Below are 22,960 nucleotides of genomic sequence, written 5' to 3' on the forward strand. Positions count from 1 at the left end.
GTTCCACTATGTTCATAGCAGCATTATATGTAATAGCTAGATCCTGGAAGCAACCTAGATGCCCCACAACTGAAGAGTGGATAGAGAAAATGTGGTACATTTACACAATGGAGTACTACTCAGTGGAAAAAAACAATGAAATCTTGAAATTTGTAGGCAAATGGAAAGCACTAGAAGAAACTATCCTGAATGAGGTAACCCAGTCACAAAAAGACATGGTATGTACTCACTCATATATGGATTTTAGATATGGATCAAGGGAAAGTCAGCCTACAATCCCAGTGCCAGTGAGTCTGTGAAACAGGGAGGCTCCCAAAAGATATACATGATACCCCAGAGAAGTGGAATGAGGCAAGATCTCCTGAGCAGATTGGGAACATCGCGGGAGGGGAGAAGGATTCAGAAAAAACAGAGGGGGATAAGAGGAGGGGAGAAGAAAGTATGGGGGAGCTGGAAGGTTGAGTCGAGGTTAAGAATAGAGGAGAGCAGAATGAGAGATACCATAATAGATGGAGTCATTATAGGTTTTGAGGAGAGAGCTGACCCTAGTGAGATTTCCTGAGATCTACAAGGATAACACCAATTGGCAAGGTAAGCAATAGCGGAGAGACTGCATTAATAGCCCCTCTCTGATGATAAGGTTGATAACTACCTTGTATGCCATCCTAGAACCTTCATCCAGTGACTGATGGAAGCGGAGACAGATATCCACAGCTAGACACTGAATTGAACTCCTGGAACTCAGTGACAGAGATGGAGGCATGATGAACAAAGGTGTCAGGACTGTTCTGGTGAAGCCCACAAAGACATCTGACTGAACAAAGGGGAGCTCTTGAACCCCAGATTGATGGCTGAGAGGCAAACAGGGGACTGCTCCAGACTCCATGAGGAGGCCTCAGAGATCTCTGGGGCCTTGGGTAGTAGATCAGTGTGTACCACATGGAGGGATACTCTCTCAGACTGGACACATAGGGAGGGGCCTAGATCCTGCCCTAGATGAAATCACAGATTCTGGAGATCCCCCCCAAGGAGGGCCTCACCCTCCCTGGGGAGTGATGTGGGGACTGGGTGGGGAGCTGGTGAAGGGCTGGGGGAGGGACAAGGGAGGAGGGGAGGGAGAGGGAGCTGGTATTGACATGTGAAGCATGCATGCATGTTTCTAAGACATAATTTATTTTAATAAAAGATTTTTAAAAAGATTCTATCTGCCCTTCATGGCTACTAGTCTTTGTTTCATGAGATTAGAAGCCCAACATTTAGTGTATTTATATTTACAATTGCTATGTCCTCTTAACGAATCATTCCCTTTATTAATTAATTTTCATTTATTATTATTCTCTATGTATGAGATATGTGTGTGGGGACCATTCCTACTCAAACCACCACAAAGTCTGTTTTCTCAGATACCAGAACAACCATGCCAGCTTGTTTTCAGCTTTTGTTTTCTTCATAGATTGACATCCATCTTTTGACCTTCAGTCTACAAGTATCTTTGTCAGTGAAGTGTCTTCCTTGGAGACAGCAGATAGTTGAGTATTGTTTTTAGTCCTGTCAGCTAATCTGCACCTCTGCATAGTTTTGAGATTATTTACATTAAATGCTATTGAGAAAGACTTACTAATTCCCATAACTTTGTTGGCTGTTTTTCTGCTTGGTTGAATCATTGCTTGTTCTTTACTTTCCCTCCTATTAAATCTACTTATGATGGATTGTTTCCTGGCTGCCTTTAGCTTATCTATTCCATCAGATCTATTCTTCATTGTGCTCTCTTGATTACAGCTGTGAAGTAATCTTTTAAGAGTTTTCTGCTGTGTTGGCTTGGTGATCACGAGTTACATTAGTTAATTCTTGTTTTTAAATGTCCTTACTTCTCTGTCAATTTTAAAAGATAGTTTTGGTGCGTATATTCACCTTGGTTGACTGTTATTTACACTCAGGTCTTAAAAAGAATCATTCTGTGCTTTCCTAGCTTTCAGTTGTTTTGCTTTGCAAGTGAGTTATTGTCTTCCCCTTACAGCTCTTAATATTACTTGTTCACTTTGTGCTTTTGACATCTTGACCATAATATCTTATGGAGTTCTCTGTTCAGATCTATTTGCTGTCTAAATACCTTTTATGTTTGAATGTCTCTTTCTCTCTTCAGACACGATAACTTCTCTGGTAAGATATCACTGAATTGAATCTTTATTTCAATGGAAGTTATAGCCAGTAGAGTAAGACAATAAAAAGAAATAGATTAGAATCTAAGATATGAACCTGTCATTGCTCTCATATAATATGATCATTTGCATGGAGAACCTACTGAATATACAAAAAAGTAATTGGGACTAGTAAGTGACCTAGGTGAGGCTGTTGCATGTTGGTTCAATATTTAAACTGTCATTAGGCTGGGTTGGCAAGATGGCTCAAGTAGATAAAGGCATGTGCCATCAAGCCCAATGACTTGAGTTTTATATCTAGATCTCACACATTAGACGAGAAGTGGGTCCTGCAAGTTGTCTCCTTACCTCCATGTGCACAATGTAACATACATATATGTGTGCAAATGCACACACACAACATAAACACAAATTAATTTTCCAATAAAAATAAGTCATTGTGTTGGTATTATAAACAATGGAAAGACAGGAAGTGGAGGTGCACGCATTCAGTCCCAGCACTGGGGAAACAGAGGCAGGCAAATCAAGGCCAGTCTTGTCTGCAGAGTGAGTTCCAGCATAGCCAGGGTTATACAGAGAAACTCTGTTTTGAAAACCAAACCAAAATAAAACAAAACAAAAAATGGACTGCAAAATATAAAGCACATAAAAATATGTAATATCTAAACACTGAAGACTATGAAGCATTGCTGAGAGAAATTAAAGAAAAACTAAATAAATAGAAAGGTAGACAGTCACTCTTCCATGTCTACTGGTTACATCAATTCATCCAACCACATGGAAGAAAATTTCAAAAAGAACAAAGTCACACTGACTATGTGCAGATGTTTTTCTTGTTATTATTACCCAAACAATTTATCAGCCATTTGCATGCAATTTATACTGTTAGTCACTAAAAGTAATGGAACATGATTTAAAGCATATTGGAGGCAAACAAGATGTTATTTTGTATAAAGGGCTTGAATATCCCCAGATACCAGAGGAGAAATTTATACTGAGGGATAACTATACTGTGTTTGCAGTTTGAAAGTCACAATATCTTGGGATTTCATTTGCTCATTTGTGTTGTGAGGCCTTTAGTTTATTTGGTCTCAGAGCTTTGCTAAGTTTCTCATGTTGACCTTGAACGCACAACCCTCATTTCAGCTTCTCAAGTAGATGAAATTATAGACCCATGCCACCATGATCAGCTTTATAATATCTTTCAGTATTAGTTTCATACAAATTTATGTACAAATTCAAAGCTATCTCAATTACAACCTGCTGGGGTTTTATTTTTCTATAAAAATGACAAAATAATTCCAAGTTTCATATGAAAAAGCAAATGATATAGAAAACTGAAGGCAATTTGGACTAATAAAAATGTGAAGAATGGTCTTAAATGTGACTCTCACCTGTGTCATTGTGTCTAGTCCATCTCTTTTCCAATGCAGGTGGAACCATCACCAAGATGCAGATTTTCAAGGAAACCCTTGCAGAGAAGACCATCATGCTCCAGGTTGAACCCTCAGGCACTCTAGAAAATATAAAGGCCAAGATATAGGATAAGGAAGGAATTCCTCCTGATCAGCAGAGGCTGCTCTCTAGTGATCAGTTGGAAGATGGCCACACTTTGTCTGACTACAACATTCAAAAGGAGTCCACCCTTTATCCTGTGTTGAGACTTCGTGACGTTGCTAAGAAAAGGAAAGAGAAGTCTTATACCATTCCAAGAAGAATAATTGTAAGAGAAAGAAGATTAAGTTGACTGTGCTGAAGTACTATACAATGGATGAAGATGGTAAAATTAGTTGCCTTCATTGAGAGTGTCTGTCTGATAAATATGGTGCTGGAGTTTTTATGGCTAGCCACTCTGGCAAACAATACTGTGGCCAAGTGTTGTCTGACTTACTGCTTCAACAAACCAGAAGACAAGTAGTTGTGTATGATAAATAAAAAGACAAGAACTGAAATAAAATGTGAAGAATGACACTAACTTCAGCGTTTATTACAAAGCTGCAGTAAGTAGGCTGTGCTATCTATTGATAAACAGATCAATAGGATGGAATGAATGGTGAACAGTAGACGTGCATAAGATGTCAGTTGGGTTTTAAGAGACAGAAGCAATTCAGTTGAGAAAGAAAAAAATCTTTTGTCTAGATAATGATGCTGTAACAATTTGATAGGCATGTGCAAACAGTGAATTGTGATCTATACCTGGAACCATACACATTTGAATTTAGTTCAAAATGAATCCACCCATTTGAAATGTAAAATAAAAACTATAAAATCTTTATAACCTTGAATCTGATAACAATGACTGGGGAAATAAAGAGTTGTTGTATTTAATTAAAATGAAGAAGTTTTGTTTTTTTGTTTTGTTTTGGTTTGGTTTGGTTTTTTGCCTGTTGAAAGACACTATTAAGAAAATTTAGGGGGCTGGAGAGATGGCTCAGAGGTTAAGAGCACTGACTGCTCTTCCAGGGGTCCTGGGTTCAATTCCCAGCAACCACATGGTGGCTCACAACCATCTACAATTCAATCTGGTGTCCTCTTCTGGCATGTAGGCAGAACACTGTATATGTAATAAATAAATAAATCTTTAAAAAAATAGAATTTAGAGTGGCCTGGAGAGATAGCTCAGTGATTAAGAGCACTGGCTGTTCTTCTAGAGAACCTGGGTTCAATTCCCAGCAACCACATGGCGGCTCATAACTGTTTGTACCTCCTGTTCCAGGGGACCTGACACCCTCACACAGACCTACATGTAGGCAAAACATCAATGCACATAAAAACTTTAGAAATAAATTACTTTTTAAAAGAAAATTTAGAGGATGTGAGGGCGATCTGGCTGTGATGTCTGTCACCCCACTGATCGCCAGGACTGATTTGTCTGATCGGCTGGCCATGCGGGTGTCTCCTTCCTTCCTCACTGCTCCAGGAGCTTCACTCCTCAAGCTTCCGCTCTGTAAGTCAGTCCGTGGAAGAGAATGAGCTTCCCCCAATAGAGGAGGACCCGCCTTCAGCTGAGGCTATAGGAGTAGCTGCGCTCTCCTGCTACAACCTCCAAACAAGTTCCCAAGAAAATTCAGAGATAAGTCAGACTGAAAGAAAGATATATCCGTGACTCACACATCTGATAAAGATCCCACATTCAGAGTGAGTAAAGAAAATAGCCAAGTCAGATGTCAACTTCATCGAACTTCAAACCTCAAATCACTACTTTTTCAAGATAGTTTTCAGTCAAGAAAACAGAAAGTACTGCAATTTTCTTTTCTTTTCTTTTTTTTTTAGAGATTTTTTTTATTTATTATGTATACAGCCTTTTTGCCTGCATGTATTCCTGCACACCAGAAGAGGGCACCAAATCTCATTATAGATGGTTGTGAGCCACCATGTGGTTGCTGGGAATCGAACTCAGGACCTCTGGAAGAGCAGCCAGTGCTCTTAACCGCTGAGCCGTCTCTCCAGCTCCCTACAATTTTCTTATAGATAGAAAAATTCTCACTTTCTAAAATATAAGGTCTGGGCCGCGGCAGTCATCTTACAGGAACTCGCCAAAATGACGAACACAAGGGGCAAGAGGAGGGGCACTCGTTACATGTCCTCTAGGCCTTTTGGGAAGCGTGGGGTTGTTCCTTTGGCCACATACATGCGAATCTATCTACCAGAAGGGTGATAGTGTAGACATCAAGGGAATGGGCACTGTTCAAAAAGGAATGCCCCATAAGTGTTACCATGGCAAAACAGGAAGAGTCTACAATGTCACCCAGCATGCTGTGGGCATCACTGTAAACAAGCAAGTTAAGGGCAAGATTCTTGCCAAGAGGCTTAACGTGCATGCGGAACGAGCACATCAAGCACTCTAAGTGCAGAGACAGCTTCCTGAAGCGGGTGAAGGAAAACGACCAGAAGAAGAAGGAAGCCAAGGAGAAGGGCACCTGGGTTCAGCTAAAGTGTCATCAGCCTGTGCCACCCAGAGAGGCACACTTTGTAAGGACTAACAGGAAGGAGCCTGAGCTGCTGGAGCCCATGTCATATGAATTCATGGCCTAATGTACAAAAAGAAATGAAAGACTAGACTGTAAATAAATAAATAAAATATAAGGTCCAAGGAGAATTTGAAAGGAAATATTCATACATGTGTGTATGCGAACACACGCATACAAACATAATACATGCAAACATAGATATATTTGTGCATATATGCAGACATACATACATTCATGAAAACATATTACACATGGAAACACACACATCTGCATACACTGAAAATAAAACTGAATATGAGAGTGACTGTAGGAGTAGAGGGAAAACTTAGAGCAATTGGACACAGATAGTATTTTTTTAATTGAACTGACTTAATGGTAGGTACTTTTGCCAACCAGGTAATTCTTTCCATTCAAAGACTTTCATGCCATTAGGAAGGTTTCAGAGCAAGGATAAACTCTTCTGTACCAACTGCTGCTCTGGAAAAGAAGGGAGGGAGGCAGAACTAAATTAACCTTTCAATGCCAGGGGAAACATGTTTCTTTAGGCTAAAATAGGAAACAATGTTTTCCCAATATTTCTTCAGGCAACAAATCCTTAGATACTTGAAGCCCTGCAGAATTCTTTTAATGGTTATTTCTGCTTCAGTGATCTTAAAATTAAATGTATTTTCGTGATCTTTAACTCATTGACATCAAGCTGTCTGCCTCGGCCAAAAATGACCTCACAAAAGAATTGAAGCTACGCGGATTAACCAGAAAGTGTCTTGGTGAAATCTGGGTAGACTCAAGTCCTCTCCTGTCTGCAAAGCACGCTTGGGGGCTCTAAGTCCATTGAACTGCTTTGGGTAATGACAATTTCTCATCCTTTGACAGCCAAACAGAAGATGAAGTCCACTGACTGTCAAAGATGACATCTGTATTTCATCACACAGGGCAGCAGTTTCATGTTCTCCTGAAGGATGAGTGGCAGCAGATTTGCTCTTTTTCAAAAATGATTTCATTTATGTTTATTTTATGCGTATTAGTGTTTTATTTGCATGTATGTGCACCAAAAAAAAAAAAAAACAGAAGAAGGCAAGGGGCTGGATCTCCTGGAAGTTGGGTTACAGGCAGTTGGGAATTGCTATATGGATTCCAGGAATCAAGTCAGTGTCTTTTTGGAGAGCAGCAAGAACTCTTTTTCCACTGAACCATCTCTCTAGCTCTCAGTAGTTCTGTCCTAGTTAAAGAGCACCTTTTGTATGCTGGGTGTGGTAGCGCACAAGTTTAATCTCACCACTAAGGAGGCTGAGATGGGCAGGGATCTCTGTGAGTTCAAGGGAACCTGGTCTACATAGCAAGATCCAGGACAGCCTGACCTACATAATGAGACTCGGTCCCACCCCCTCCCCCAAGAAGGAACTTTTAAAAATTTGTTCCTGTGGACAGTTTTACATATCTTTGCATGCCTTTGCAACAATTTCGCACATTTTTCAAGGGTGACTATTGATTCCTGCTTAAAAATGGAGATGAAACCTAAGGATAAGGAAAATTTTTATGCTGTATACAAATTTTAAAATGAACTTTCTTTATTGCAAATCACATCAAACACAGTTTATTGATAATTATGACCACGCGGGATGCACATCCTTGTCTTCCTTGACTTCTCAAAGCCAAAAATCCCTGCAGAGCCAGGCACGTGGTGAGCGTCTATACTCTCAGCACTTGGGAAATCACACAAGGGTACACAGGGAAATCACTACTCCTCACCACCAAAGTAGACAGGGAAGAAAGGAGGAAAGTGGATGTGGGGGAGCGAAGGGTCATAAAAGGAAAAGAAACGTAAAAGAAAAGAGAAACTATGCAAAAGAAATGAAGCTTGAATAGTGGGATTTCAGGCATTTCTCAGAATGAGGGCAAGACTAGTGGGGTGCCTAGCTCTGAAAGGTCACCCAGGCAGCTCCCTCCACACCCTTGCTTAAGCCTGTTCTTGCACGGTCTACTGAAAGAAGCCACAAATTCGGAACGGTTTTGGTTTTGTTTCGTTGTAGCTGTTGTTTTGTTTCATTTCCCTCCTTCTGCTTGAGACAGAGCCCTGCCATGGAGCGGGAGGAGATCTACAACTATCTCTTGCCTCAGCCTGGGTGCTGGGCTGACAAGGTTGTGTTATTACGTCCATCTCAGTGGTGGATTTTTGCAAGAAAGTGTTTCCTATCAGTCTGACACAGTGGAGGGCTTTGATGGTAACAGGACAGTAATGAGGCTCTCTCTCATCTTCTTTGTCCGAAGCAGTGGGTCCCAACATGTGGGTGGAGACTTCCTTTGGGGTCAAAGATCCTTTTCAAAGAGGTCCATATCAGATACCCTGCATGTAAGATATTTGCATTATGAGTCATAACAGTACCAAAATTACAGTTATGAAGTAGCAATGAAAATAATTTTATGGTTGCAGGTCACCACAACATGAGGAACTGTATTAAAGGGTCACCACATTAGGAAGGTTGAGAACACACATGCACAAATACATATGTGTACACCAGAATACATATCAATAAACACATACTCACACATAAAATGTTACTACCATGGTGTTATTGCTTGACATCCGTGACAATCATCCTTTTATATGTCCATTTGCCCCCATGTAGTCCTGTACCTACTAAGCCTAAAGATTAGCTTCCTAGTCTTCTAAACCAACAATGAAGGATTTACATTATTTATCTCCATAATGGCCTCAACCTCCCATTGCTCTGGTGTACTTACCTGAAGCTGCACCACAGTGTCTATAATTCCATGTTGAATTTCATGAGTGAGCCCTTAACTTCAAGACAGAAATGATTGACTGTTTCTGTCTGGTCATAGTTAAGGATTTGGTTTCTTTGACTTTTTGGCTTCTCCTGCTGTGCTAGGATCCTTACTCCAAGGGACATAGTCCAGGTAGAACATTTCACATCATCACTATGTCTTACATGATATGCTTCCTTGCCTAGTGTCTGATAGCATGGATATGGCTAACAGCTTTCCAGGACTGCAGATTCTTCTACTGATTTTGCTCACATTTCAAGTGCACCTGTGTTACAAGGTGATGGTTTCATCTCCATTATCTCGATATATGTAGACAGCTAATGCAGAAATTTATACGGCAAAGAAAAAACCAGTGCATTCTGGGGATTGGGACGCTGGCTTAAAGCAAAGTGGGGCATGGCAGCCCATTGGCTGTGAACTTTGCAGAGGTGTTAGTTCATGTCTAGGAGATAGATGCCATCTTCATGAGGTATGGTGAGCCTTTTTTCCTCCCTAAATCACAATGCACTAACCCTCTCTTTTAGGGTAATTCCTCTCAGGACCCTCTTGAAAATTTTATAAGGAGTGGAAAGTGTTAGAAACCACAGTTCAAGAAGCAAGTGAGGTGGTTCAGTGAGTAAAGGTGCTTGATGAGCAAGGCTGGAGACCTGAGTCCTACTCCCAGAGCCAACACAAAGGTGGAAGGAGAGAGCTTACTTCATAGAGCTGTCCTCTGACCTCACATGTGTGCTATGGCACACAAAACCATGAATGTGCGTGCACACCACACACACACACACACACACACACACACAATTTCGAATGACATTATGATGCATCAGAGAAGGCAGACCTGTTGTGAGTGAGCATGCATGGTCATTTGGCATGTATGGTAATTTGGAAAGTGTGCTATCACATTACTTTCTAATATAGTGAAGAGAACCTGGGTACTCCATGGGTCATCACCCTCAAAGAGGCTTTCTGACTCTCAGGAGGCACAGCTACCTAGACATGGCTGCACTTTTCCTTGGATCTCTCATGTCTAACCCCTTGCCTACTCCACATCCCTGGAGTTTGTAAAGACATTCAGGAAAAGAATGTCAAAGGTAAACATTGCTTCATCATTTGAATATTTGGACATAAATGTCTCATTCTTGGCTTTCCTGTTTTGATAGATTTCATCTGAACTTCTGATTCAACTCTTCAGAGTCAATTGTACCAGAATCACTGTTTTTTTCTTTTTTCAGGGAATTGTTCTTACCTTCTTTGCCTGTCACAGGGGGCTTTTTGGCCTATGAAATATTAAAAAGTAAAAGCACATTAGTAGTTTATTGGGCATAATGGAAAAGGACATATTGAGGACATAGATATTGCTGATAAAAAACAAGTTACATGGTTCTGTCACCCAACAGGGCTGTCAGCCTGGTGCAGTGAGCTCTGGCAAGTCCCCTGATTTCCTTATTGCTGTGCCTGCATCATGGTTTCTATATATAGCAATCTTACATCTAGTATATCATTTCATTACCAATTAAAGAAACAAGATGCAATATATCCCTGGTCTCCAGCTCCTCGCTGCTAGAAACAGCTACTACATCTGACTGGATACCCTCTGGCTTCCCCCATACATCAATCATTTTGCAATTAGAAACCAACCATTACCATTAAGATCTGCATCATTTGACCTCATTATCTTTAACATCTCTTCTTCCTCAGTGAGCATCCAGCTGATGGCATCTGTCCCACATAGCTCCCATCTGGAGAGCCAGGAGTCCTGTTGTTTTTTTCCCCAATTAACATATAACAGTCACTTTCATGAAGGAGGATTTAAAAACAGCAACAAATATTCGATTTAACTGGACCTCAGAACACATCAGTTTTTTAAAACTTCACACTCTGCAAATGCTAAAATTAGAAACAGTAAAGCTTGCATTTTTAGGGGGAAGTCATGTAGTTGATATCCTTTGTCAGAAAGGCTTGTGTAGACTGAAGTTTCTATCCCACCTGATCTCACAGCTGTTTAGCCCCAAATAAACACACAGACACTTATATTAATTATAAACTGTTTGGCTGATGGCTCAGACTTCTTATTGGCTAGCTCTCTCTTAATTATTAATCCATTTCTACTATTCTAAGTATTTCCACATGGTCTTGGCTTACCAGAGAATGCTCCAGCATGTTACCCCTTCTCTGACTACATGGCATCTTTCTCTCATGGCCTCTTTCTGCCTTCCTCTCCCCAGAATTCTCCTTGTCTGGTAGTCCTGCCTATACTTCCTGCCTGGCTATTGGCCAATCAATGTTTTATTCATCATCCAATAAGAGAAACAAACATATATACAGAAGAACATTCCCCAATTAGGTTTAGGTTTGTGGCCTTAGTTGATTAATAAATTGCCCATTTATTGCTTTTCTCATAGTTGAATCCTACACGTCCTGATGGTTCAATAATGTACATTTTAATCAATGATGGCTTTGCCCTGGAACAGAAATGCCAACATGAGGCTAAATGTGTTTTCTGAGGACAGAGTTCAGCAGAGTCTCTCAGTTACAGGAAACAACAGTCACATGAGACTTGGGCATCTCTCTCAGCTAAGTGTTGGGAAGAGAAAACAATCAAGAGATGCTTGTAGTTAGGCAGTGGTGGCGAATGCCTGTAATCTCAGCACTCATGAGGCAGAGGCAGGTGGGTCTCAGTGAGTTCTAGTTGAGCCTGGTCTGCAAAGTGAGTTCTAGGACAGCCAGGACTACTATACAGAGAAACCCTGTCTCAAGAATAAAGAGAGAGAGAGAGAGAGAGAGAGAGAGAGAGAGAGAGAGAGAGAGAGAGAGAGAGAGAGAGAGAGAGAGAGAGAGAGAGAGAGACTTGTATTCATAAATAGCTTTCTGATCACCTATGCTGGGCATGTTGAGTTCGGTACCAATCAAGCTAACTGCACAGTTAGGTGTTTATGTTCAGAAATTGTGTCTGTTGACATCTGTATTAGTTAGCTGTGTGTTTGTTTGTTTGTTTGTTTGTTTGTTTTGTCAACATGACACAAACTAGAGTCACCGGGGAAGAGGGATCATCAGTTGAGGAATTGTCACTATCAGACTGGCGTGTAGACAAGTCTGTGGGACATTTTCTTGATTAATAATTGGTGTGGGCAGTACCACCCTTGGGCAGGTGATTCTGAGTTGTATAAGAAAAGTAAAGGTATCTGAGAAAACCATGGGGAAGCAAATCAGCAGTAGGATAGAATATCATTATCTTTTTTTTTCAATTCAAGATGCAATCCAAGAACATATTATTCTTCCCCCAAATGAATGTCATTAAAATTATAGTAGAACAAAATGGAATAAAAGCTAACATGTTCAAAAGAGACTTTTGCAGATAATAGAGTTTAATGTTTTTCTGGAATATAGAGGGAGAAGTTGCTATTTTATTTAATATTGCTTGAGGAGACTATAGCCTAGTGCATATGTAAACATATGAGAGAAGGGAACCTGTCTTAGTTATTTTCTGTTACTGTGATAAAATACTCCAATGTGATTATAGGCTCAAGGTTGGCAGAAAGGTTTGTCAGAGGACAAAGAAGAGCTGAAGATAACCCGGGCACACCAAAAGCTGGTTGTCATCTAATCCCTCGTTATTTGTCCCTGGGTGAGAAGGCAGCATTGCACGGCGCTAAGGAGATGACTCGACTGGGTGAGTAGAGACAGCGCTGCTGTGTGGTGAGTCTCCAAGAAGAAGTCTCTTCTTATTGGCTTCCAAGCTCCACACATGCACGCTTATCCCATCTGGCATTTTTTATAAATGGAAATGTTGGTCTTAGAGAAAATTAGAGAGATTATAATAATAATTCAGGTGATACATATAGCAGACCCTTTGGAAATTTCTACTGTGGTTTGGGGAATAACCCAGTGGGAGAACTTACATTCAGCATGTGGAAGACTGAGGATCAACCCCAAGCACTACAGATAAAACTACAAAACAAAATAACAAGGGCAGTAATGAAGCAAGAGAGAGCTCTTGAGATCAGAACATTTTTTATTTTTGTAATTTTTCAGTGCATCGGTGTTTTGCTTGCATATATGTCTATGTGAGGATGTTGGGTCCTTTGGAACTTGAGTTACAGACAGTTGTGAGCTTCCCTGTGGGTTCTGGGAATTGAACCTAGGTCCTCTGGAAGAGCAGCCAGTGCTCTTAACTGCTGAGCCATCTCTCCAGCACAGTAATAGACATTTAAAACTAATATAATCATTGGAAAGTGAAATCGAGGAAATTCTTGAGAGAACAGTAACAAACAGGAACAGTAACAAACCTCTAAGAAACTAAAAAATAAAGAATCAAAAAGATGCAGGTAATATGCAATCAATAAGATTAGAAAAGGGCCTCTAAGAGATTTTTTAAAGTCCCACATCTTTTGCTTTATTCTTAGTGTCCCTTCATTCATCTTAAATGTTTTAATTCATTTTAAAGAATCAGAATCAGCCATGTCACTGTGGCATTTTAACGTGCCATAACTGAGAGTCTGTGAAAAAACCTTCCCAAGAGAAACAACAGGAAATGAGAATCGACTACATTAACCTCAGGGGCAGCAAACTTCTGAGGGGAAAAAAAGTTCACAGGGTCTAGAGAGATGGCTTAGTGGTTACCGGTGCCTGCTGCTCTCAGGAAGGACCTGAGTTTGGGTCCCAGCATCCATCTCCGGTGATTCACAACCACCTGTAATGCTAGCTCCAGGATATCTGATGCCCTCTTTTGGTCTCCGCAGGCATCCACATATGTGGCATAAATGTACACACACACACACACACACACACACACACACGCACGCACGCACGCATGCACACAGATGTTGGTGATTGTGAAGAAGGGTAGCATAGGACTTGTCTGTTGAACGTCCACTCTACTTAATTGCAGTGTGGGGGGTCAATCTCCTGGAAGCAGCGCCCTAAGTCTCACGTCTGAGACACTCTACAGTCCAAAGTCACATCTCCAATCACAGGAGGCTCGGTGGAGAGCTAAAGCAAGCTGTGTGGGATGGTGCATGCCTTGAATCCCAGCGCACAGGAGGTGGAGGAAGATTAGGAACTAAAGACCAACCTAAGCTAGGTAAAAAGGCCCTGTCTCACCTTCCCTACAAGAACAACAAAACACCAACTCCACAGCAAAAGAAGGGTGTGTTTTACATGTTGTATCAAGATTAATTTTCTTTTAGTTGAATATAAAACGTGGTGGAAACAGTGGATCCTCAGAAGACAAATATTTAATTTAACAGAATCTTTCTATCAGCACAAATGCTTATGAATTTACATGATCCTCAAAGTTTATCCAAATTGGTGGATACGTTCTTTGATTCTTTGTGTGTGTTTATGGTTGTGTGTCTATGTGGTGTGTGCATGTGTATATGTGTCCCATGCACATGCACAATGGGCACCGGGTAGTCTGTTCCGTCACTTCTTGTCTTATTCCCTTGAGACAGGTTCTCGCAGTAAACTAGAGCTAGACTGTTAGTCAGCAAGGCCACGAGTCCTTCTACCTCATCCCACAGCACTGTGGTTCACAAAACCATACCGAGGTTTTTAGACAAGTTCTGGGGGCTTAAACTCAACTCAGCTCATCATGCCTGAGCGGTAAGTGTTCTCATCTGCTGAGTTATGTACTGAGTCCGTCCCATCAAGACCAGAAGACGATTTCGGATCTCCTGGAACTGGAGTTAGAGAGCTTCAGGTGGGTGCTGGCACCAGACCTAGGGTCTCCAAAAGAGCAGCCAGTGAGTGCTCTTAAACACTAAGCTGTGTCTCCAGCCCCTACTTTAATTCTTAAGGAAAGCAAAATTTTTAATGAAAAAAATCAAAAAACTTACAAAAAGGCAGCATTGTTTTCATTTACAATTACAAGTACTGCCTTATATATTCAAGCGAGTGTCAAAATCATGACATCCAAGCTCTGTCACGTGGCGCCTTTCTTTTGCACGTCACTTTTTAAAATTATAAGAGTAGATACATAGATGCATGAAGTTGTCAAAGAGTAAACATTAATTTAAAAAGAGACTGCTGGGAGGACCCACACTCTTGGAAGTGGTACCTCTTGTCTGCTCTTGTTTGTTCTGCATCCTTTGGCTTTTCCTTGGTTTTCTGTGGGTTGGGAGGCAGACGCAGGAATGAGGCAGTGTCTATTTACCTAGCCTAGGTTGGTCTTCAATTCCTAATTCCTCTTCCTCCACTTCCCAAGTGCTGGGATTCTTGGCATGTACCAGCCCCCACAGCTGGCTTTGGCCCTCTACTGAGCCTCCTGTGATTGGAGACCTATCTCAGATGTAAGGCTTAGGGCAAGGGCTGCAGGAGACTTATCTGAACAGTAAGTTGAGTTTCTGTACAGTACAGAGCTCCTATACTACCCTTCTTCTTGATCACCACAGTCAGAAGCAAGGCCTCAGGTCAGCAGGACCAAGGTGGCTTAGTAAGTCCAGAACTCAGCCAAGGTAAAGCAAGTCTACTCTCAGTTAAAGTAGATCATGGAAACCATCTCCTTGTAAATCACTGCCACTAGTCACAGTTTTCCTTGTGGTGGCTACCACCCTTCACCATCACACGTTCAGTGAGGTTGAGCCAACTCCAGTGTTTCTCAGGGGGTCACAACCAACCACCTGATCTGAATGTTATGCATCAATCAGACAATAAACTCTTCTCTGAGAAATTAGTTAAAGGCTACTTTCTCTGCATGAGAAATTTTTGGTGCCCAGCTCATTTTTTTACATTATTTTTATTAATTTAACTTTACATTCCAAGGCCAGTTTTCTCCCTCCTCTTCACCAGTTCCCCCCCTTCTGCTTTTCCCCTACCCCATCTCTCATCTTCCCCTTGGAGAGGGTAAGACCTCCCCTAGGAAGTCTAATAAGTCTGTCCCATCATCCCATTGCAGCTCTTTTGTTTTTGAAACCAAGGCAATGTATAGAATAGCCAGTTTACTGGAGGACTACAGTTTCAAAGGATGTGCCTGTGACCATTTTGGTGGGGAGCAGGGCAGCAAGCAGGAAGACAGGATGCTGGAACAGCAGCTGAGAGTTTATACCTGATCCCCAAGTAGGAGGCAGAGAGAGAGCAGACGGGGAATGGCATGGGCTTTGAAACCTCTTCCAACAAGGCCACCTCTCCTAATCCTTCACAAGCAGTTCTACAAACTGGAGACCAAGCATTCGACGATAGAAACTTATGGGAGCCATTCTCATTCAAGCTACCACATTCCACTTCCTGGTTTCCATATTCTTGCGGCTGTGCAATCATGCAAACTGCACTTAGTCTAACTTCAAAAGTCACCATAACCTTTTACAGTCTCAACACTGTTTCAAAGTCCAAAGTCTGTTCTGAGACTCCATGCACTCTCCAATTGTAACCCCTGTAAAAGCAAAAATCAAATTGCACACTTGGAGCACACAATGGCACGGAATATATGTTACCATTCCAAAAAAGGAAAGGGAGCATATGAGAAAATACTGGACCAAAGCAAAACTGAAACCCAGCAGGGCAAACTCAAAATCCTGTAGCTCCATATCCAATGTCAAAGGGTTTAGATGGCTCACTGCCTCCAGCTTTGATGGAACACACTTCTCTCCCTTGGTCTGGCTTCACTCCCCGTCTATAGCTCTCCTTGATAGACATCACATGGCTCTAGCATTGCCAACATCATGGGGTCTTCAACACAGTCCAGACTTCACCTTTACAGCTGTCTGAAATGACCTCTCCATTCCAGGACTCCCTGCCACACACATGGCCTCGGTGTGTTTTCTTAACCACAGAGAAAGATTCCACAATCTTTTTACTCCTGTATCCTTCATGATTCTAAAGCCAGAAGCAGCATGGCTCTAGAGTTGTAGTTGAGAGTTCATATTCATACCTGCAAGTAGGAGGCACATAGGGAGAGCATGTCAAATTGTTTTACACATCAATTAACCTGGACTGATGGACATTAAAACCCCAGGAGTTAGTAAGCTGCCTTTTGTTAAAACTAACCTTAAATGGTTGTGTGTTTGTGTGTGTATGGATGTATGCATGCATATGTGCATGTATATGTGTATGTTTTATTAAATTTGTATGTGGTGTGTATATATGCATATATGTGCATATGTATGCATGCATTTATGTATATATATGTTTATTACATTTGTGTGTGGTGTGTATATATATGTAAGCATGCATGTGTATACGAATATGTATATATGTTTTTTATTACATTTGTGTGCAGTATGTATAGTAAGTGTATGTATGCATGTATATGTATATATTTATATGTATATGTATGGTTTTCATTATATTTGTATGTGGTGTGTGTATATTTACATATAAGCATATATGTGTGTATGCATGTCTGTCTGTGTATATATATATGTTTTATCACATTTGTATATGGTATGTATGTATGAATGCATGTCTATGTATATGTATATGTTTTTATTACATTTATATGTGGGGTGTGTGTGTGCATGTGTGTGTGTGTGTGTGTGTGTGTGTGTGTGTGTAGGTATACATATCACAGTGCACATGTGAAGATCAGAGGACACTTACAATCTCCTTCCACACGTGGGTTCTGTGGATGGATCAAATCAGATTGTTAGGTATGGGAGAACATGTCTTCCCACTGAGCCATCTCACCAGCCCCAGCCCCTGGTTTTTCTATTTATGCAAACGGACGGGGTATGGAGGTAGTCCAAACCCTTTTCCTGGCCACTAAGGACTAATGTCAACTGAATGGGAGGCTCACTGCTTTTCCTTCCTCCAAGTCAAAATCTCTCTGCTAGATTCCCTCTTTGTGATAACCTATAGAGCTGTGGGTCTATGGGCTTGGATCCAAATATTCTTTCCCCATCAGTGATTCTCAGATTTGGCAGCACAGCAGAATCAACTTTACCATGCATGATTCCAGGGACATAACCCGGGCCTACAGAATCAAGATTTCTGAACTTGTAGCCAAGGGATGTATATTTTTAAAAGTTACATAGACTTACTTAATCCCCAGTCAGATTTAAGAGTCACTGAACCACATAATGCCAAGTAATTGTTTTATTAGATTTAACAATTGGCCAACTGGAACAGACACGCGCATGTCTGTCAGGCGTTGACAGTGTTTTTCTGCAGATCTAATCCTTAAGTTCAAGATGTAATTGTGACCCTTCCAAAGGCAGCAAAACTGCATCTAGAGTAAGAAATTTAGCCTTCAACTGAAAGTGGGTTTATCCTGGAAGTAATGATGCTAAAAGGCTCCTTGCTAGAACTTATACGTGTCCCCGGAGCCATGCATTTCTATAGTTATAGGAGCGTGATGCTGCAACTGCAAGTTCTGGAAAGTTATAACCTAACCACCATCTCTGCTTGCACACCCAACTTTGAGAAATGAAAACGCTAAGTTCAACTTTACATCAAATTATGCCACAGCATTAGGGACAACAAGGGACAGCTGGTCAGTGAGCACAATGAGTTCAGATAGTCCCTCCAATGTCTCTAAAGAGATGCTCCTGTGGCTAAGAGTGCTTGCTACCCTATTATGAAGACTGGAGTTTGGATCCCAATGTGCATAATCCCTGTAACTCTAGCTCCAGGGAATTCAATTTTCTCTGCTGGTCTTTGTGGGCACTTACACACACACACACACACAAATGGTTGGAGAGATGAGTCAATAGTAAAGACCTCTTTCTGCCCTTCTAGAGGATCAACTGCCAGTAACTCCAGTTCCATGGCATCTCTGACTCCCTCTTCTGGATTTCTCTGGTTCCTGCATACACGTGGTACATATAAACTCATGCGGGCACATACATATACACATTAATAATAAATGACTCCTTTTAAAAAAGAGTAAGGCATGGTTGTAACGTGCAGTTTTCCCTGCCAACTGCCTGGGCCCTGCTGAGCTGTCTGAACCCCCAAATAACAAACAAGATGCTATATTAATTATAAACTGTTGGCCATTTGCTATTGTTTCTCATTGTCTAGCTCTGACTTAATTATTGACCCATAATCATCACTATATATTTTTATAAGGACTTATCTTTTCAAGAACAACAGACTTGCATTCTCTTCTCCGGGGATCACATGGCAATGGCTCAGTTCACTACATTTCCCAGAACTCTCCTCGACTCCTAGTCCCACCTATCTTGCTTCCCTATTAGCCAACAGTGCTTTATTGACATATACACAGGACTTCCCCATCACATGCCTTTAATCTCAGTACTCCAGAGGCAGGGACAGGTGGATATCTGTGGGTTCAAAGCCACCCTGGTCTATGTAGTGAATTCCAGGATAACCAAAGCTACATAGTGAGACCCTGTCTAAAAATAAGAAAAACTGAAACAAGACACGAAAAGCAATGATGCCAATAGACCTGCTAACATGGAAGTGGAAAAGCTCAGGAGGTCTCAACCCTTACAGCCAACTAAGGGATATTGAGAGTGGGAGAAATAGTTTTCTCCAGAGAATAAACTCCTAATTGATTATCCAACACTAGGGGTCAGCCCTAAAAACATACACACACAAGTAACATCCTATAGAGTGAGAAGATTGTATTCATGTGCTTAGGAAGCTGTGTGTGTGTGTGTGTGTGTGTGTGTGTTTAACAAACGGTGGTCATGAATTTGAGACTATGGGGGAACATGGGTTGCTGAGGGGAGGAAAGGTAAGGGAAGAAATGATGTAATCATAACTTCAAAAACCAAAAAACTATTATTAAGAAAATAACAAAAAAATAAGAAGAAACCAGATGGCTCGCTGCAACAAACAAAGCGAACCCAGAGTGGCCTTGAAATCACCTAGCTCCTCTGTAAAAGACCACAGAGAGAAGTTTCCATAGGCATGGTAATGTGACAAGACCTGAAAAGCAATGGTGCCAATATATCCACTAACATGGAAGTGGGAACGCTGAACAGGGAATGCCGATTCTGTAAGGAAGTCTTCTGTACTAGGACTTGAAGAAGCATCCTTGGACACACCAAACAGAGAGAACATTGTTCGCTCTATCAGTCTTGATGTATAGAGCATGACCCACATACAATTGTTCTATGCATAGATCATCAAATAGTTTGCAGACAAATAGTTGTGTTTGGGTGGATAAGCTAACTGGACAGTAAACAGGCTTTTGGCCTTCCAAAAATTTGAGGGCTTTTTAAAATTTGCCAACTTCTGACATCTTCCTGTGGTGGTACATTATTTCATGACTCTAGGTGGATATTTAATATTTCTTATTACTCAGAAATTTAAATTATTTCTCTGAAGAAGGACCTCTGGAGCTGTACACACTTCAGGCTCATGAGCTCTGAGGTGGCTGAAGTCAGTACCTCACCCCCGCACTCTGATAATGGATGTGAAAGACCCTAATGGGTTTGCCCTTTACATCTGCCTCAGTCTCCTGAAAACCAAATCTGCTTATTATTAAGTCAGCAAATGCACCATTGATGGGTTGTAATGACTCTAAAGGAATCTTCGTGGCCAGAAAGATAAATAATACATTGTTTAAAGGGTTTTGAACTCTTACAATGTTTTGGAAGATGCCATTTGTTAGGAATGAAAGAGAAATTAGGAGGAAGGCTATGTCACGGTCAAAGAGAAAATACACAAACAACTAGTTGTGATTGAGCATGCTGGATGAAGATGGTTTATTGCTGACTTCCATCCTAGGGAAATGTTACAAAATCACCCTCATCACAAAAGCAGTTGAGCAGAACCCATATCACAGTCACTCTGGCCTGGTGCAATTCTCCCTTGGAACCTTTGTCTCCTTTCTTGCAAGGTCATGGAAACCTTGGAGATGGTGCGTGGCTTCCCAGAGAAGATGCAAAAGGCATAGGGAAGAAATCGCACAATCTCTCGTACTGCCAATCCAACTGGGTCTCCAAGCCTGCGGAAATCACATCCAGCATATCACAGATGCAAAAGGGGGAGATCCATTCTCCCTCAGTCCTGACCCACATTGAGTAATCTTGGTGTTTACCATCCAGCCTCTAAATAGCCATTCATTTAAAATTCCTTGCTCATAGTGTGTTTAGTCATAGGGTTTAGTAAAAAACAGTTGTCTTTGTAAACGTTTGGTATACACTGGTTTATACAACACCGAACTGATGTTTTACATCTGCACCACGCTGCTTCTCAGAGCCTTTACTAATCTTTCTTTAAGCGCAGGCTGCTGGCTGGGGCTCGGAATGCCTCCTAGCTTGTTAAACCAAAGAACCCTTTTTTTTAGAGGAATTAATATTTCAGGTACCATAACTTTGGGAAATGCTGTTGTGGACCTCAGTAACATGAAGTAAAGGAGTATAAATCCTTTCTATAACATAAAAACCAAGCAAGCAGAACGATTTTACAGTAAAAACTGTCACTATTATTAACAAGACCACGATTGCCAAAGGCATCAACTGTTGTCTAATATATCCTACTGGATCCACTGAAGCTATCGGTTTAAATTTCCACTATGATAATTTTATTTTACAAAAAAAGTTAAGAAAAAATTTCTACCCACTTCTCCTGTAAGCTCTTGTCTGTTACCTCAGGAGATTTCATTATATTTTTTGAGACTTCACTGCATTTATTAAAGAACACAGACTGCCAAAGCAATCACCATCAAAACCCCAAGGTTAGATCTATATATGTGTGTGCACCGAAAATCTCATCATGAAATGCCAAGAGGCAACAGATAGCCTAAACAATTTTGGGGATGTGCAGATGGAAAGGTCTAGTGCTCAGGAATTACTCCTGAATCTAAAACATATTCCAGAGCTACAGGGATCAAAATGTTGTGGTACTGGGGTAGAGACATGGCTCAGTGGTAGACTGTTTGTCTATCACACAAAAAGGCCTTAGTTCAACCCCTGAAATGTGGTATTGTCATAAAGACAGACAAATAAACCATGAGAGCTGCATCCAGAAATAAACTCCTACATGTTTAAATGTAAACAAGTGACCTTTGACAAATGTGCCAAGACCCTTAGTGGAGAAGTGTGATCTCTTCAACAAAGTTTGTTGTTGAAAACTTTGTTGTTTTTCAAAGTTGTTTGAAAAAAGTAGGCATCCATGTATAAAAGAGTGAAGTTGGGTGGCTGGAGAGATGACTCTGAAGACCGGTGTTCAGATCCCAGCACCTACATTCATTAACTCCAGTTTCAGGGGATCTAATGCCTTCTTGTGATCTCTGAGGGCACTAGATACACATCTGGTACACAGACAATCATGCAGGCAAAATAGTCATAAACCAAAAATAAAATAAATACATCTAAAAGTGTTTTAAAGAATCAAGTTGTACTTGTACATGCATAAGATTAAATAACAGTATTTTTAAAACTAGAAGAAAAAACAGGAAAATCTTTTTTTTTTTTTTTTTTTTTGGTTTTTACGAGACAGGGTTTCTCTGTATTGTTTTGGAGGTTGTCGGTCCAGCCCGGCCTCAAACTCACAGAGATCCACCTGCCTCTGCCTCCCGAGTGCTGGGATTAAAGGCGTGCGCCACCACCGCCCGGCTGAGAAAACAGGAAAATCTTAATGATACTGATCTTTGCAATAATTTCTTGTATATGGCAATAAAAATAGTGAGCCAGATAGGTAAGTGACAAAAATGAATCTATCTCATGGGACTCACAGGACACACGCAGAAAGATGGAGAGAGAGCACATGGGGAAGTGTGAGCAAAGTCTAAAATGGGAATCATATTGGCTGGGAATTTCATTCCCTCCTTTTTTTGTTGTTTTTATTTTCTGAGACAGAGTTTCTCTGTGTAGCCCTAGCCATCTTGAAAATCTCTCTGTAGACCAGGGTGGCCTCGAGATCCATCTGCCTTTGCCTCCCCAATGCTGGGATTAAGGGCATGCGCCATCACCACCTGGCGACAAAAAAATGATTTAAATCTGGACAAAGTCCTTCATGTCAGACTCTAAGATGACATACAGAAAACCAACACGCACATTAAAAGATGATGAGATTGCTGGATATCAAGGGTACTTACTGCTCTTGTAGAAGACCAGGGTTCAATTCCCAGCACACACACAGTTTCTCACAACCACCTTAACTCCAGTTCAGGGGGGTCTGACACCATTTTCTGACCTCTGTGAG

At 41.0% G+C, this 22,960-nt stretch overlaps 1 long non-coding RNA gene and 2 pseudogenes across 1 annotated transcript; 2 read left to right on the forward strand and 1 right to left on the reverse strand.

Annotated features, from left to right (window-relative positions):
• The first annotated feature begins 3,609 nt into the window (after nt 1-3,609).
• On the forward strand, nt 3,610-4,077 carry LOC101832269 (annotated as a pseudogene).
• Nucleotides 4,078-5,700: 1,623 nt separating this feature from the next.
• On the forward strand, nt 5,701-6,210 carry LOC101832532 (annotated as a pseudogene).
• A 1,928-nt stretch (nt 6,211-8,138) lies between these two features.
• On the reverse strand, nt 8,139-22,891 carry LOC121142622. The gene is made up of 3 exons (XR_005879648.1): nt 22,854-22,891; nt 10,155-10,185; nt 8,139-8,474 (listed from the first exon to the last, which is right to left on the reverse strand). It is a non-coding gene; the product is annotated as an uncharacterized LOC121142622 (long non-coding RNA).
• Nucleotides 22,892-22,960: the final 69 nt, after the last annotated feature.

This window comes from Mesocricetus auratus, unplaced genomic scaffold, assembly GCF_017639785.1.
Source record: "Mesocricetus auratus isolate SY011 unplaced genomic scaffold, BCM_Maur_2.0 Super-Scaffold_100010, whole genome shotgun sequence".
Classification (NCBI taxonomy): Eukaryota; Metazoa; Chordata; class Mammalia; order Rodentia; family Cricetidae; genus Mesocricetus; species Mesocricetus auratus.